The following is a 12440-nucleotide window of genomic DNA, read 5'->3' as shown; positions in this document are numbered from 1 at the left end:
CATGATATATTGGGAATAATTAACAGAAGGATTAATAGAATTAAGAGGGAATTGGGGGAAAAAAAGAGGGAATCAGGATAGGCTTCTTGTAAAAGGTGGGATTTTAGCTGAGACTTAAAGAATGCTAAGGGACCTAGGGGGCAAAGATGAGGAGAGAGGGCATTCCAGGCAAGAAGGACAGCCCAAGAAAATGACCAGAATTGGAAGATAGTCTCATTTGTAATACAGCAAGGAAGACAGTATTACTGGATTACTGAGGATGAGGGTGAGGGGAGAGGGCAATGTAAAGTGTAAGAAGACTGGTTAGGTGGAGAAGCAGGTTATGAAGGACCCTGAATGCTAAACAGAGGGTTTTATATTGGATCATGGAGGTGATAGGGAATCACTGGAGTTTACTGAGCAGGGGATTAACATGCTCAGACCTGTACACTGAGTGGAGGATGAGTCAAAGTGAGAAGAGATTGTGGCAGGTAGACTATTAGGTTGAATGTGAAGTAAAGGCAGACTCTATTAAGTTGGTGAATGGATCAGAGTGAGAGAAGGGGATATATGCAAGAGCTGAGGGAGAAAAGAAAATCCAATAGAAGGCAGAAGTCAGCTTATACTTATCTGTTCATATTCAGGATCTGTTAAAAATTTCAGAGATATTAAAGAGCATAAACACTGAAGAAGGAACACGGCAATTGGCAATCTGACCTAGAATATTATTGACTTTAGAGAGAACGATTTTAGTAGAGTGGTTTGGGTAGAAGCCCAAACACAAAAGGTTAAGAGAATGAGAAGTAAAGAATTAGACTTTTTCCAAGAAGTTTAACAGTGAAGTGAGGAGAGAGATAGTCTGGCAGCCAGTCAAGAAAAGCCTGTTTGTAGGCAGATGGGAAGAAGTCATTGACCAGAGACAGAAGATAATAATAACTTATATTTATATGGCATCTTATCATTAATAGAACACTTTCCTCAACAGTGTTTAGTGCAATGCTTGACCCAAAGTAAGAGCTTAAAAATGCTTCTTGCCTTGCCTTGCCAACAATCTTATGAGGCACAAGGATTATTGTTCCCACTTTACAGATGAGAAAACTAGGGTTCAAATAAATTAAGTAAGAGGCCCAAGGTCTCATAGCTTATAAGTATTTCAGGATTTCAAACCAGATCTCCTGACTCCCTGTCCATTGTTCTTTCAACTATATTATTCTGTCTTTTCAAAATACAGGAGAGATAGATGATGATGCTTATTGGAAGAGGAAGTTTAAAAGAGGTGAAGGTGAGGAAATGAGATCAAGAGTGCCTAGAGAAGGATTAGACCAATCAAGTATTAAGATTGTGACTAGAGATTGGTGATTTAAGAAAGGGAGCTGATGAAGTGGGTAGTTGACTCATCTGCTTTGGGCTGTGGATGGGAAGGGGGCACCTGACTGGTGGCAAGAGGAGAGAAGAAATGTTAGGTAAGTTTCTGTGGCTCATGATAAGGATTGTCAAGCAACATTGAAGGTCTCACTGAACTGGATTTCATGCCTTTATCCAAGGACCATACTCACAACAGTCCTGGAACAAGAATAGAGGAATTATAGAATGAGAGCTACCCACGGTTAGAGGTAAGGGATTCTCAGCAGCAGCTAATGAAATATTGAAATAACAATGTAAAGTCATGTCCAAGTCTTCATGACTCCATTTGGGATTTTCTTGGCAAAGATAGGGGAGTAATTTTCCATTTCCTTCCTCAGCTCATTTTTACAGATGAGGAAATTGAGGCAAACAGGTTTAAGTGACTTTTCCGGGGTAACACAGCTAGGAAATGTCTGAGGTCATGGAAAATGAGTATTTCTGACTTCAGATTTGGCTGGCCTCTAAGCACTACCCAGAACAACAATGAACCCTGACTAAACCTTAGACAGCTGTTGCATACCCCTCACTCATCAACTTGTGAGTCAGTTGTCAGATATGAGAGGAGAAAAGCAGAAGGGAAAAAAGGGACAGATTTCTGGTTGGAGTTCATTTATTCCTCAAATGAGGAATTTTACCCTGACTGAGGCAGGCTATTGTGGAGATATTTGAGGTGGAGGAATCTTTTGTGAACCCTCAAACTATACCCTGTGTAAAATCTTCTATTCAGTCAATCAACAACAACAAAAAAAGATTAGCAGTTATTTGCATGCATACCATATGTCCTATTAAGCTGTAATCTCCTTGAGGCTAAGGACTGTATCTCTAGCTATCTTTGTATCCCTGATGAGGAGCTCTAAAGTGCTTAATGAAGGTTGGTTAAATAAGAGTCTAATCTTGGGTGTGTTTGCTTCCAGATTTACTAGATCTGGAGGAAGGCAGGCCTCAGGAAAAAAAAAAAAGTTATGCTTCCCCTCAGAGTATGGCTATGACATGCAACCCATGCACACACTTGACTAGAGAGCTGGCCCTAAGCCAGTGGACAAACCCAAAGTGGCAGGAGAAGAATGAGAATGAACTATGTTAGTTATGCTTGTTACCTGTGCCAGATTCCTTGGTTTGCTCTAGCTCAGCTGTGAAATTGGGTTCCTTCCTGGACCTTGAAAGACTGTAGAAATAAAACCAGCTCTGAAAATGAAGTTTATCTTGCCAGATTTCCCACCAGGGGTTGTAGTCTTTTCTCCAGATCTTCCTTTTCCGTGCTTTTCACTCTCCACAATGGCAAAGTGGAACTCTGCTGAAAAGATGTGCCCCTCTGGCTGCAACACAAGACACGAGGGTCCCGAAAAGCTCCCGTGTCCCGTGTTGTAGCCAGAGGTCTCACAATACATGGTGACAAACCTTTCCTGATGGACAGGCATTTGGTCTCTCGTCAGAAGTGACTTCCACTCATAGGTAAGGACCCCAGCTCCATTGATCTGGAAAAGGGAAATATTAAGGAATAGTCACCAGGGTTTTGGTGTCAATGGCTGACTCATGGGTCCAGCTATGAAGATAACACCAGGTTCTGTTGCTATGGTCACAGTTACCAACAGGGAAATGAACATGCATCCACAGCCCGTAGTTAAGGACTTGAGCTCCAGGAGACTCTCTGGGCCAGAACCTGAAGTGTACTCAACTCCTTGGGCGACTTGACTAGCACTTTGTGAAAAATCAGCACTGTTGAGTATGTTGGTCACAGGCTCAGAATCATTGAATTATGGAATTGGAAGGTGCCTCTGTGCCCATCTTTTTCCAACTCATTTCTGAACAGGACTCTCCTCTGTAGCAAACTCAATAAGTGACCATTCAGCTTCTCCCAGAAACATGCAGCCTCTATTTCTCTTCCAGTGTGGGGAATTCCAATACCTCCCAAGAGAGCCCAATCCCTATTTAGAGAGTTCTAATTGTTAGGAAGGGTTTTCTTTTATACTGACCTAAAATTTGCTTCTCTGCAATTTTAAACATAGTACTTTTGTTCACCTGGGGACATGCAGAATGAAAATAATTTCCATCTGACAGATTATCAAGGATTTGAAGAGAGCTCTCAGGTCTTCCCAGCTCCTTCAACTTTCAATGTGATTAATAGAATATCTTCAATCTCCTGCTTTACTGACTCTGTACTGAATGTGCTTCACCCTGCCTCCTCCCCATGGCTGAAATCTCTATTCACTGCCATTCGTTAAGAATTTCTGATTTTGTATATGTATGTGATGGAACACTATTGTTCTATAAGAAACCAGGAGGGATGGGAATTCAGGGAAACCTGGAAGGATTTACATGAACAAATGCTGAGCGAGATGAGCAGAACCAGAAAAACACTGTACACCCTAACAGCAACATGCGGGTAATGATCAACCTTGACAGACTTGCTCATTCCTTCAGTGCAACAATCAGGGACAATTTGGGGCTATCTGCGATGGAGAATACCATCTGTATCCAGAGAAAGAACTGTCAAGTTTAGGGGTGGCTAGGTGGCACAGTGGATAGATCACTGGCCCTGGAGTCAGGAGTATCTGAGTTCAAATTCGGCCTCAGATACTTAATAATTACCTAGCTGTGTGGCCTTGGGCAAGCCACTTAACCCCACTGCCTTTCAAAAACTAAAAAAAAAAAAAAAAAAAGAATCGTGGCATTTGAACAAAAACCAAAGACTATTACCTTCAATTTAGGAAAAAAAACCCATTATCTTATTATGTAATTTTGCTATTTCTTGTACCTTATTTTTCTTCCTTAATGATATGGTTTCTCTCTCATCACATTCAACTTAGGTCAGTGCATACCATGGAAACAATGTAAAGACAAACAGACTGCCTTCTGTGGGGGGAGGGAAGCAAGAATGGGGAGAAAATAGTAAAACTCAAAATAAATAAAATCTTTCTTTTAAAAAAAAGAGTAAATATAATAATCCCACCCCACAAAAATAAAAAACCTCATGAAAAAGAAAGTAAAAGAAAGAGAAAAAAAAAGAATCTTTGGTTTCCTTCAAGGCTCAGTTCAATAACCATCTTCTGTATCCTTTCCAGATTCCTCCATTATCTATTTTATCTTTGGCACATCCCTTCTAGAATAATCCTCTGGTTTAGTCTAGGGCTCAAAATTCTACCTTTTCTGTTTTCGTCATCAGTTCCTTCTTTGGTTTCAATACCACCATGATTTTTATCATGCTCCACCACATTGGGCATCCTCTAGCATTATCCTCTTATGCCACCACTCTTCAGCTTCCTTTTGTTTAGTCTTCCCTTATTAGATTATAAGCTGAAAGGTGATTTTCTTATTTGTTTCTCCAGTGCTTAGCACAGTATTTATGGCACTTAGCAGTCTCTTAATATTGAAACTCTCAGAATAAGTACTAAGGAGGTACCTATTCTCAGAGCTCAAGGTCATACTCTGGCACTATCCTTCCAAAACAACATTTTTGAGCCCCCACTGTGGTGTGCTTCTTAATAAACAAGGAGACACAAAGGCATTTATTTAGAAGTCATAGCAAAGACAATAACTACAAAATCTTCCCCTTATAAACCTGAAGTTCACTCTCCCACAAATATTTGCAGAATTGATGAGAAAAATATTCTCAAATTTAGAGCACAGTGGTAATGAGGCACACACAAAGGGTACACATGTAGCAAGGATAACCCATACATAGAAATCATTTTTCTTTGTAGAATCTTTCACAACTCCTCTTGACATAGTATCATTTGCTGGGCAGGGAACTTAGCTGAGTTTTCAGGGTCTGCTCCTCACCATCATTTTAGTCATGTCTAACTCTTCATAACCCCTTCATAAACACATTTATTTTCCATTTCCTCTTCCAGCTCACTTTACCAATGAGGAAACTGAGGTAAAGAAGTGACTTGTACAGGCTCACACAGCTAGTTAAGTGTCTGAGGTCACATTTGAACTCAGGTCTTCCTGACTTTGAGGCCCAACATTCTATCCACTGCTCTATCTAGCTGTCCTACTCCTCACCATAATCCACCTCATTTCTTTGCTGCTAGGGCGTCACACTCTTTGAAGCTACTTCCCTTCACTTATCACAATAAGTTATAGGGCAAATGTTGGTTGTGGGGGATGAGATAGAAATTCTTTACTTCCTCTCTGAAAGTACCTCTTCCAATTACTTAACCTGATAAATTTTGTCCAGACCTTGGCTATTTAAAGCCTGAAAATGCAGTCAATTTGTTTGCAAAGACATTACCTTTATTCCCTTCTTGATTTAGTAAGAGAAATGTTGTGCTATTGACTCTTTGTGATTACATTTTTAGTTTTTCTACAAAGTTAGCAAATAATGATTTTTGGAGGTAGGAACCTTCTACCTTATATATGTATTTTGTATATACCTATATATGAACATATCTCCATTGGCTAGATTGTAGTATTCTTGAAGTTAGGTGCTATTTGATTTTTGTTATTGCATCTTCAGCACTAAGACAGTGACCTGTCATATATCAAGTGTTCTGGAAACTCCTTCCTTAATATATACATTTATATTTCTCTCCCCAGTTAGAGATAAGATTCTTGAGGGCACTTCTCTCTCTTTATCTCCAGCAAGTAACACAATGCCTAAAATTTAATAAATTCTTGCTGACTAACTGATTATCACTGCAGCATAAAATGCCATTAGTCATCTACAAAGACCTTAAAGATCATTCCTCATTTTAAAGAGAAGAAACTGAGGCCAGCAGATAAGAGGTGATATGCCCAAGTTGTATCAGAGCCAGAGCAAAGGTGTATCAGAACCAGGGCTAGAATTCAGACTTCCTAGCTGCGACTGTGAGCAAAACCCCATTTGCCTCAATTTTCTCATATGTAAAATAAGGACAATAACAGCATCCACCTCCCAGGATTGTTATGAGGATCAAATGAAATAATAAGGCAAGCAGTTAGCACTGGACTTGGCCCATAGAAAACTCTATATAAATGTTAGTTAGCCTAATAATATTATTATTATCTTCCAACTGCTAATCTTGTCTTCTCATTCTTCCATTATGCTGCTTCATAGATGTAATAGGATATTATACAAGCTCAATATAGATTGCACACTTTCCTTTCTCTTTAAAAAGGAAAGCAAAGTACTGTTGTTTTCAAACCACTAATTAGAGTTTATAATAACAATGCTTTCTGGGAAATAGGTTCTTAACATAATAATATGACAAGTTTTCATAAATGCATATGTAGTGCGATGAATTGCCCTGAATTATAATATCTGCACTTTGGGAGGAAGATAGTAAACAAAAGATTATTACTACCTCTTTGCAATATGCCTATAGTGAGTTTATTGTTTATTTATTACTTAACTTCATTCCCAAATTTTTCTTGGTCAGGCACATGCACTCAGAGACAGTTGTGGTGAAATGGAAAGATGACCAGTCTTGGCATCCAAAGATTTTACTTCAATCTCAGATTCCCTTTAGAATATCTAAGCTGGACAAATCCTTTGAGACCATCTATTCGGATCTTCTCATTTTATAGATTAGAAAACTATGGTCTATGCCATCTTAGAAGTAAAATAGACTACCCAATGTCACACAGCTTGTTAATGGCAGAACTGGGACTCAAAACCACATCACCAGGTTTCCAGTCCAGCCTTTGAAAAAAAAAATTATACCACAACTGCCTATCTCCTTCTAACAAAAATTTTTGTGATCCTGGAAAACTGATCACTTTTCTTGGCCCTAGTATTCTCATCTATCAAATAGGGGTAATAATACTTCACAAGATGGTTATGAGAATCAGACATCCATCAAAATTTAATAGGCATCTTTACTATGAGCCAGGAATTGTGATAGGCTCTTAAGGCACATTAATGAACCAACCCTTGCCTACAGAGAGGTTATATTCTATAAGTAATATCAACAAGCAATCACAACTTCATGAAATTAATGTAGAAAATAGGTTTATTTCCACAGAAATACCAAAAAATAGGTCCCATGCATGTGGAACCTAAAGAAGTTTATGACAGCAACACACAGCAATGAGGAGATACCAGAAATCTCCACCTAAAGGGTCATGTCATTGGGGGGGAGGGGAGAAAGGTGCAATAAAGGTGGGAAAAGTACAAGACCTCTCCCAAAAGGGAGGATCAAGTGAAAGGCAAAAGCTACATCTTTTCCCTTGGGAACTGCTGGACTATAAAGATATAATGGTCTGTTTATGTACAATGATTCCAGCTGCACAAGCCTTATGTAGATTGTCTGGCACCTGTCTTGACTCCCAAGGACACAAAGAGCATCCAGTTTGGGATGCAAACAACATATGTCAGCTCAAGGTAAGGGGGGGTCCTGCTTTGACACATTCAGAGCCTCCTGCATACACTGGTTCAGTGTTTATGAAAAATATGGCAACCCAGAAAGACAAGTTCAGGAGACTCCTTAACAATCCTTAATAGTAGAGATAACATGTACACATTTTATACATATATATATATATATATATATATATATATGTCTATATGAATATGTTCAAAGTAATTACAACATAAGGAGTGGGAGGAGGATCAGGAGGGATTTCGTAAAAAAAACATAGTATTCAAGCTGAGTTCTTTTTTTTTCTTTTTTAGGTTTTTGCAAGGCAATGGGGTTAAGTGGCTTGCCCAAGGCCACACAGCTAGGTAATTATTAAGTGTTTGAAGCTGGATTTGAACTCAGGTACTCCTGACTCCAGGGCCGGTGCTCTATCCACTGTACCACCTAGCCACCCCTCAAGCTGAGTTCTAAAGGAAAGTAGGGACCCTCTAGGGTCCCTATGAGAATATGAGAAAGGAGGGAATTCCAGGCATCCAAACCAGTCTGTGCTAAGGCATGGAGAGGAGACATGGAATATTGTGAATGAGGAAAAACAAAAAGGATCAAATAAGATATGCAAACTTTTATGCAAATGTAACCTTGCTCAATATGAGCCCAAAGCCTCCCCATGCCTTCCAAGATGACTTTAATAAAATTATAAACAGACCTCAAGGGCATAGACCCTATAGTCTGAGAGATATATCCCCACTCTCCATTTGATTTACATAATTTCACCCTGTATCTAGACAGAGTGAATTAGGTAGTAATTGGGGTGCCTTGCTTTTGGAGTCTGAGAAGGGAACCATCAAAAAAATGAAAAAGAACATTCAGGGTTGGAGGGTAATTCTGGTCCCCCATATAAAAAATATTAAAAATTTTTAAATGGGGGGGGCAGCTGGTGGTACAGTGGATAGAACACTGGCCCTAGAGGACCTGAGTTCAAATCTGACCTCAGACACGTAATAATTATATAACCGTGTGACCTTGGGCAAGTCACTTAACCCCATTGCCTTGCAAAAAAAAGCCAAAAATAAATAAATTTTCAAAATTTAAAAATGTATTACAGCCAAAATTTCAGGTAGGACAGTTAAACACCAAAAAGAAAATAGTGTTTCCATGGAAAAATGTAAAACAAAGTATGTCTTCCTTTCACTATTAATTCATTTAGTACTGAATTTGTGTTCTTTTAGAAAAGGAGGAATAAAGGATTGTAGGATCTAGAGCTAGAAGGACTCTAAGAGGTCATTTAGTCCAGTCACCTCATTTTACTGAGTCACTAGAAAAGATTAAGTGACTTGCTTAAGGATCCACAGGCAGGAAAAATGCTGTTCAATCATTCTTGACTCTTTATGATCCCAGTTGGGGTTTTTCTGGCATATAAAATGGAGTAGTTTTGACATTTACTTCTCTAACTTATTTTACAGATGAGGAAACTGAGGTAAAGAGAGTTAAAAGTGACTTTTTTAAGGTCACACTACTAATAAGTATCTGAGGTCACATTTGAATCTAGGGCCAGTACTCTATCCACTGAGTGGCCCAGGTTTCAAGAAACAGAACTAGACTTCAAACTAACCTCCAACTATATTCAGCAGTATTCATCAGGGCATCCTTGGTTCAATACCATATTACTAGAGAGTCTGAAAGAGTTCTGAGAGAAAAGCCATACCACTACTACCACCACCAGATCAGGAGTCTTAGTCTTCTATGCCTGTCTCTCCTCCTCCTTGCCAGATGAGAGCAGCAGTAATAGGAGTCAACTCCCTGAGAGAAGAGTTACCCTCTAGCCAATCAAGGACAGATGTAACAACACAAAGAACCAGAGCTTGTAACCAGTATTTTGACAAAGGAAAATCAGCACTATGATGCATTCAAACTAGCCATTAGAGGAAGAGACCCACACCTGTCCCTGATGGGCAGACAGACACCCTGGGAAATTCCTCACAAGGAGGAACCTGGTGGAGGAACCAAGGAGGAACTACCTAGTGTGTTGAAAAAACATGCCATCTGATAGATTCCTAACTTACCTAGTCATACTTGTTAATTAGTTTCTGAAATTCTGAAAGAATGAATGCACTGGAGTAGCTAGAAGGTGCAGTGGATAGAGCACTGGTCCTGGAGTCAGGAAGACCTGAGTTCAAATATGATCTTAGACACATAATAATTATCTAGCTATGTGATCTTGGGCAAGTCACTTTAACCCCATTGCCTAAAAAAAAGAACAAATGTTCATTGATTTCCTTTCCCACTAATAAAATCTTCTGATATTTTGTGACCTGTAAACTTATAAAAGGAACTAGCTCTTTTTTTTAGGCTATCTAGTATAGGAATTTTCCCATTTTCTAAATTAGGGGTCAAGTCAGGGAAATCATAAAAAACTCCTCCAAATAACCCAGACCTTCATGCCATAGACTTCTCTGATACAAGAGTTCTATTTATGTGAACCATTCTTAGCCTAACTTTTCTGAAGAAACATCAGTGTGGTACAGTAGAAGGTACTCTCTACTGCCATTTCAACAAAGGTAACCTCCTGAAATCTCTCTTCCAGTAGCCTTCTCATAAAGCAGGACTCCCACAACTTGCTCAACTGTTGAGACTGGATTGCAAGACTAAAGGAAAAAACTACCATGTTACTCTGCCCAGCAGAGTTTCTTATTTCATATCTACTTCAAATAAAACAGGGCATATTGGCTTTGTTCATTCAGAGGCTTTCAAGAAACAAAGTGGAGTTTAGTTGCAGGAACAGAGATAAGATAGAAAATACAGAATTAAAATATCTTCCCAAGTGACCAAACCCTAATAAAAAGAAAGCTGAGAAACACAACCTCACGATTGTGAGGATAGATACCATTTTTAAACATTAGCCTATCATAAAGAGAAAATGCAGTCATAATTTGAACATTCCTAACCTTTAAACAATTATAATAAATGGAGTTTAGGGATAATCATTTTCCCGATAATGCTTGGCAGTGGCTTTACTAGAGTTCCTGACCTGCCCACACATTGTTTAAAAGATAGCCCATCTGGTGTCAGATTGGGCAGGAGCAGCTACTTATTAGCATGCTGATCTAAAATTAAGTGCTTTGATTTCAGCTCATTGCAGGAAAGGTATATAAGGTCAGTCACTAACCAGCTGTATCCCAAAGATCTCCAAAAGTTATGGGAGAGAAGAGGGAAAGATAAAACATCTTTAAAAATAACTCACATTTACAGACCATTTTAGAGTTTGCAAAGGACTTTCCTCAATTGGTTGTGCAAGTATAATTTATTCAATTTTAAAATAGGAAACTAAAAGTAAAAAAGGTAACATTACTTTCCCTGGATCAAGTTGCTAGTGTGTGTAGTCATTGTCTTGTGTGAGATTTTATTTCTCTTCTTTTTTTCTTTTGAAGGAATTTGCACCAAAAAAAAGAAAGATTTCAGTTCTTGAGGCTGAATTTTGAAGAGAACATGTTGTCAAGGGAAGAAAAAAATGCTGTTGGTAGACATTTAAGCTCATAAAAACATTATAAGTGCAGGAACTGGTACTAGGGTATCATCTTGTCTGAGAAGTAGTAGTAGCTAGTACATCAACCTAGTTATGAAACTTCCACTTCTTATGATGAAGAAAATATATTCCAAAAAAATCAATGTATAATGCCCAAGTACCCATCTATACATCAGCAGGCATTAAGACACTGCAAAAAGCTGGAGTCCACATGGCCAGCTTCAGGGTGAGCTGCATTGCTTTGCAAATAGACAGAATCGAAGGCCAATAGGACTCATCAAGATGATTCTCACAAAAGGCTTCTGATCAGAGGAAGAAACAAGAATAAAATGGATAGCAGTTCTAAAGAATATTGGGTTATTTTTGAAAAGAGAATTTGGAAAATTATTATTCTTCCTTTGAAGAACTATTTTTATATTTGTGTCAAAACACTGCTCCTAGCAATATATCTGCTTTCTCTCCTCTATTAGGAAACAGTCACATAGATGAGAGAATCATAGTGTGATTCTTAGAATGGACGACACTTTAAAAATCATACAGTCAAAACCTCTCATCTTACAGATTAAGAAACAGATCTGGAAAAAGGAGGTGACTTGCCCAATATCTCACATATAAATGGGATTAGAACTTGAGTCTTCATGTTATCAGAAATGAAACTAATATCAGAAGAACTAGAATTCCTTCTTTCTTTGTAAAGCCTTCACTCAATTCATGGTTATATTGTCTCATATGGATGTACCAGTTAGATGGGCTCCCTGGATCTGCTTCTTTCTCAATTTCATATCTGTCACTCTGCTCTATCACAAGGGGTCATGCTTCCTGAGGCTACCTCCTTCCTCCACATAAGTGTCTATCCTTAGTATATCTCTCTACCAAGCAGGATGCATTATCTCCTCTTGGTCTAGTATCTCTTATACCATGGCTAATGGTAGGAGAAGGAAAAAAGTGTTTTCCCTCTCTCCCCAAAAAAGGGACTCTCTGTTAGGATACTGTTCATTCCTCCATTTTTAATTCCAACCTGAAATTATTGGAATTATTTAAAGACATCCCCCCCCCAAGGCATGGCCAGTCCAGCTGCAAAGTCAATGAGTCATTCCCTTCTTGATCAAATCAAGGATCACAAGATATAAATGAAACTTTGTTTACCTAGTTAAATTTCATAACATGTTCCCATCCTTACCTTTAACATCTGGGATCATCTTGGTCTTCTGTATTTACATTATGCATCTGGGGCCATCTCTGATTGCCCTAAT

General features: G+C 38.7%; 1 long non-coding RNA gene across 3 annotated transcripts in view; it reads left to right on the top strand.

The window, feature by feature from the left end:
- The window catches only part of LOC141503151 (uncharacterized), a 98090-nt gene that overhangs the window by 43948 nt on the left and 41702 nt on the right, over positions 1 to 12440 (top strand). Inside the window, exon 5 of one of the 3 annotated variants that reach the window (XR_012472771.1) lies at positions 11093 to 11521. The exons of the other annotated variants lie outside the window; for them this stretch is intronic. This is a non-coding gene — a long non-coding RNA (uncharacterized LOC141503151). Of the gene's footprint in view, positions 1 to 11092; positions 11522 to 12440 lie in introns of those variants that run through there. 3 annotated transcript variants of the gene reach the window in all.

Source organism: Macrotis lagotis, chromosome X (genome assembly GCF_037893015.1).
Source record: "Macrotis lagotis isolate mMagLag1 chromosome X, bilby.v1.9.chrom.fasta, whole genome shotgun sequence".
NCBI lineage: Eukaryota > Metazoa > Chordata > Mammalia > Peramelemorphia > Peramelidae > Macrotis > Macrotis lagotis.
Note: the sequence above shows the minus strand (reverse complement) of the source record. Positions and strands in the feature narration are given on the sequence as shown.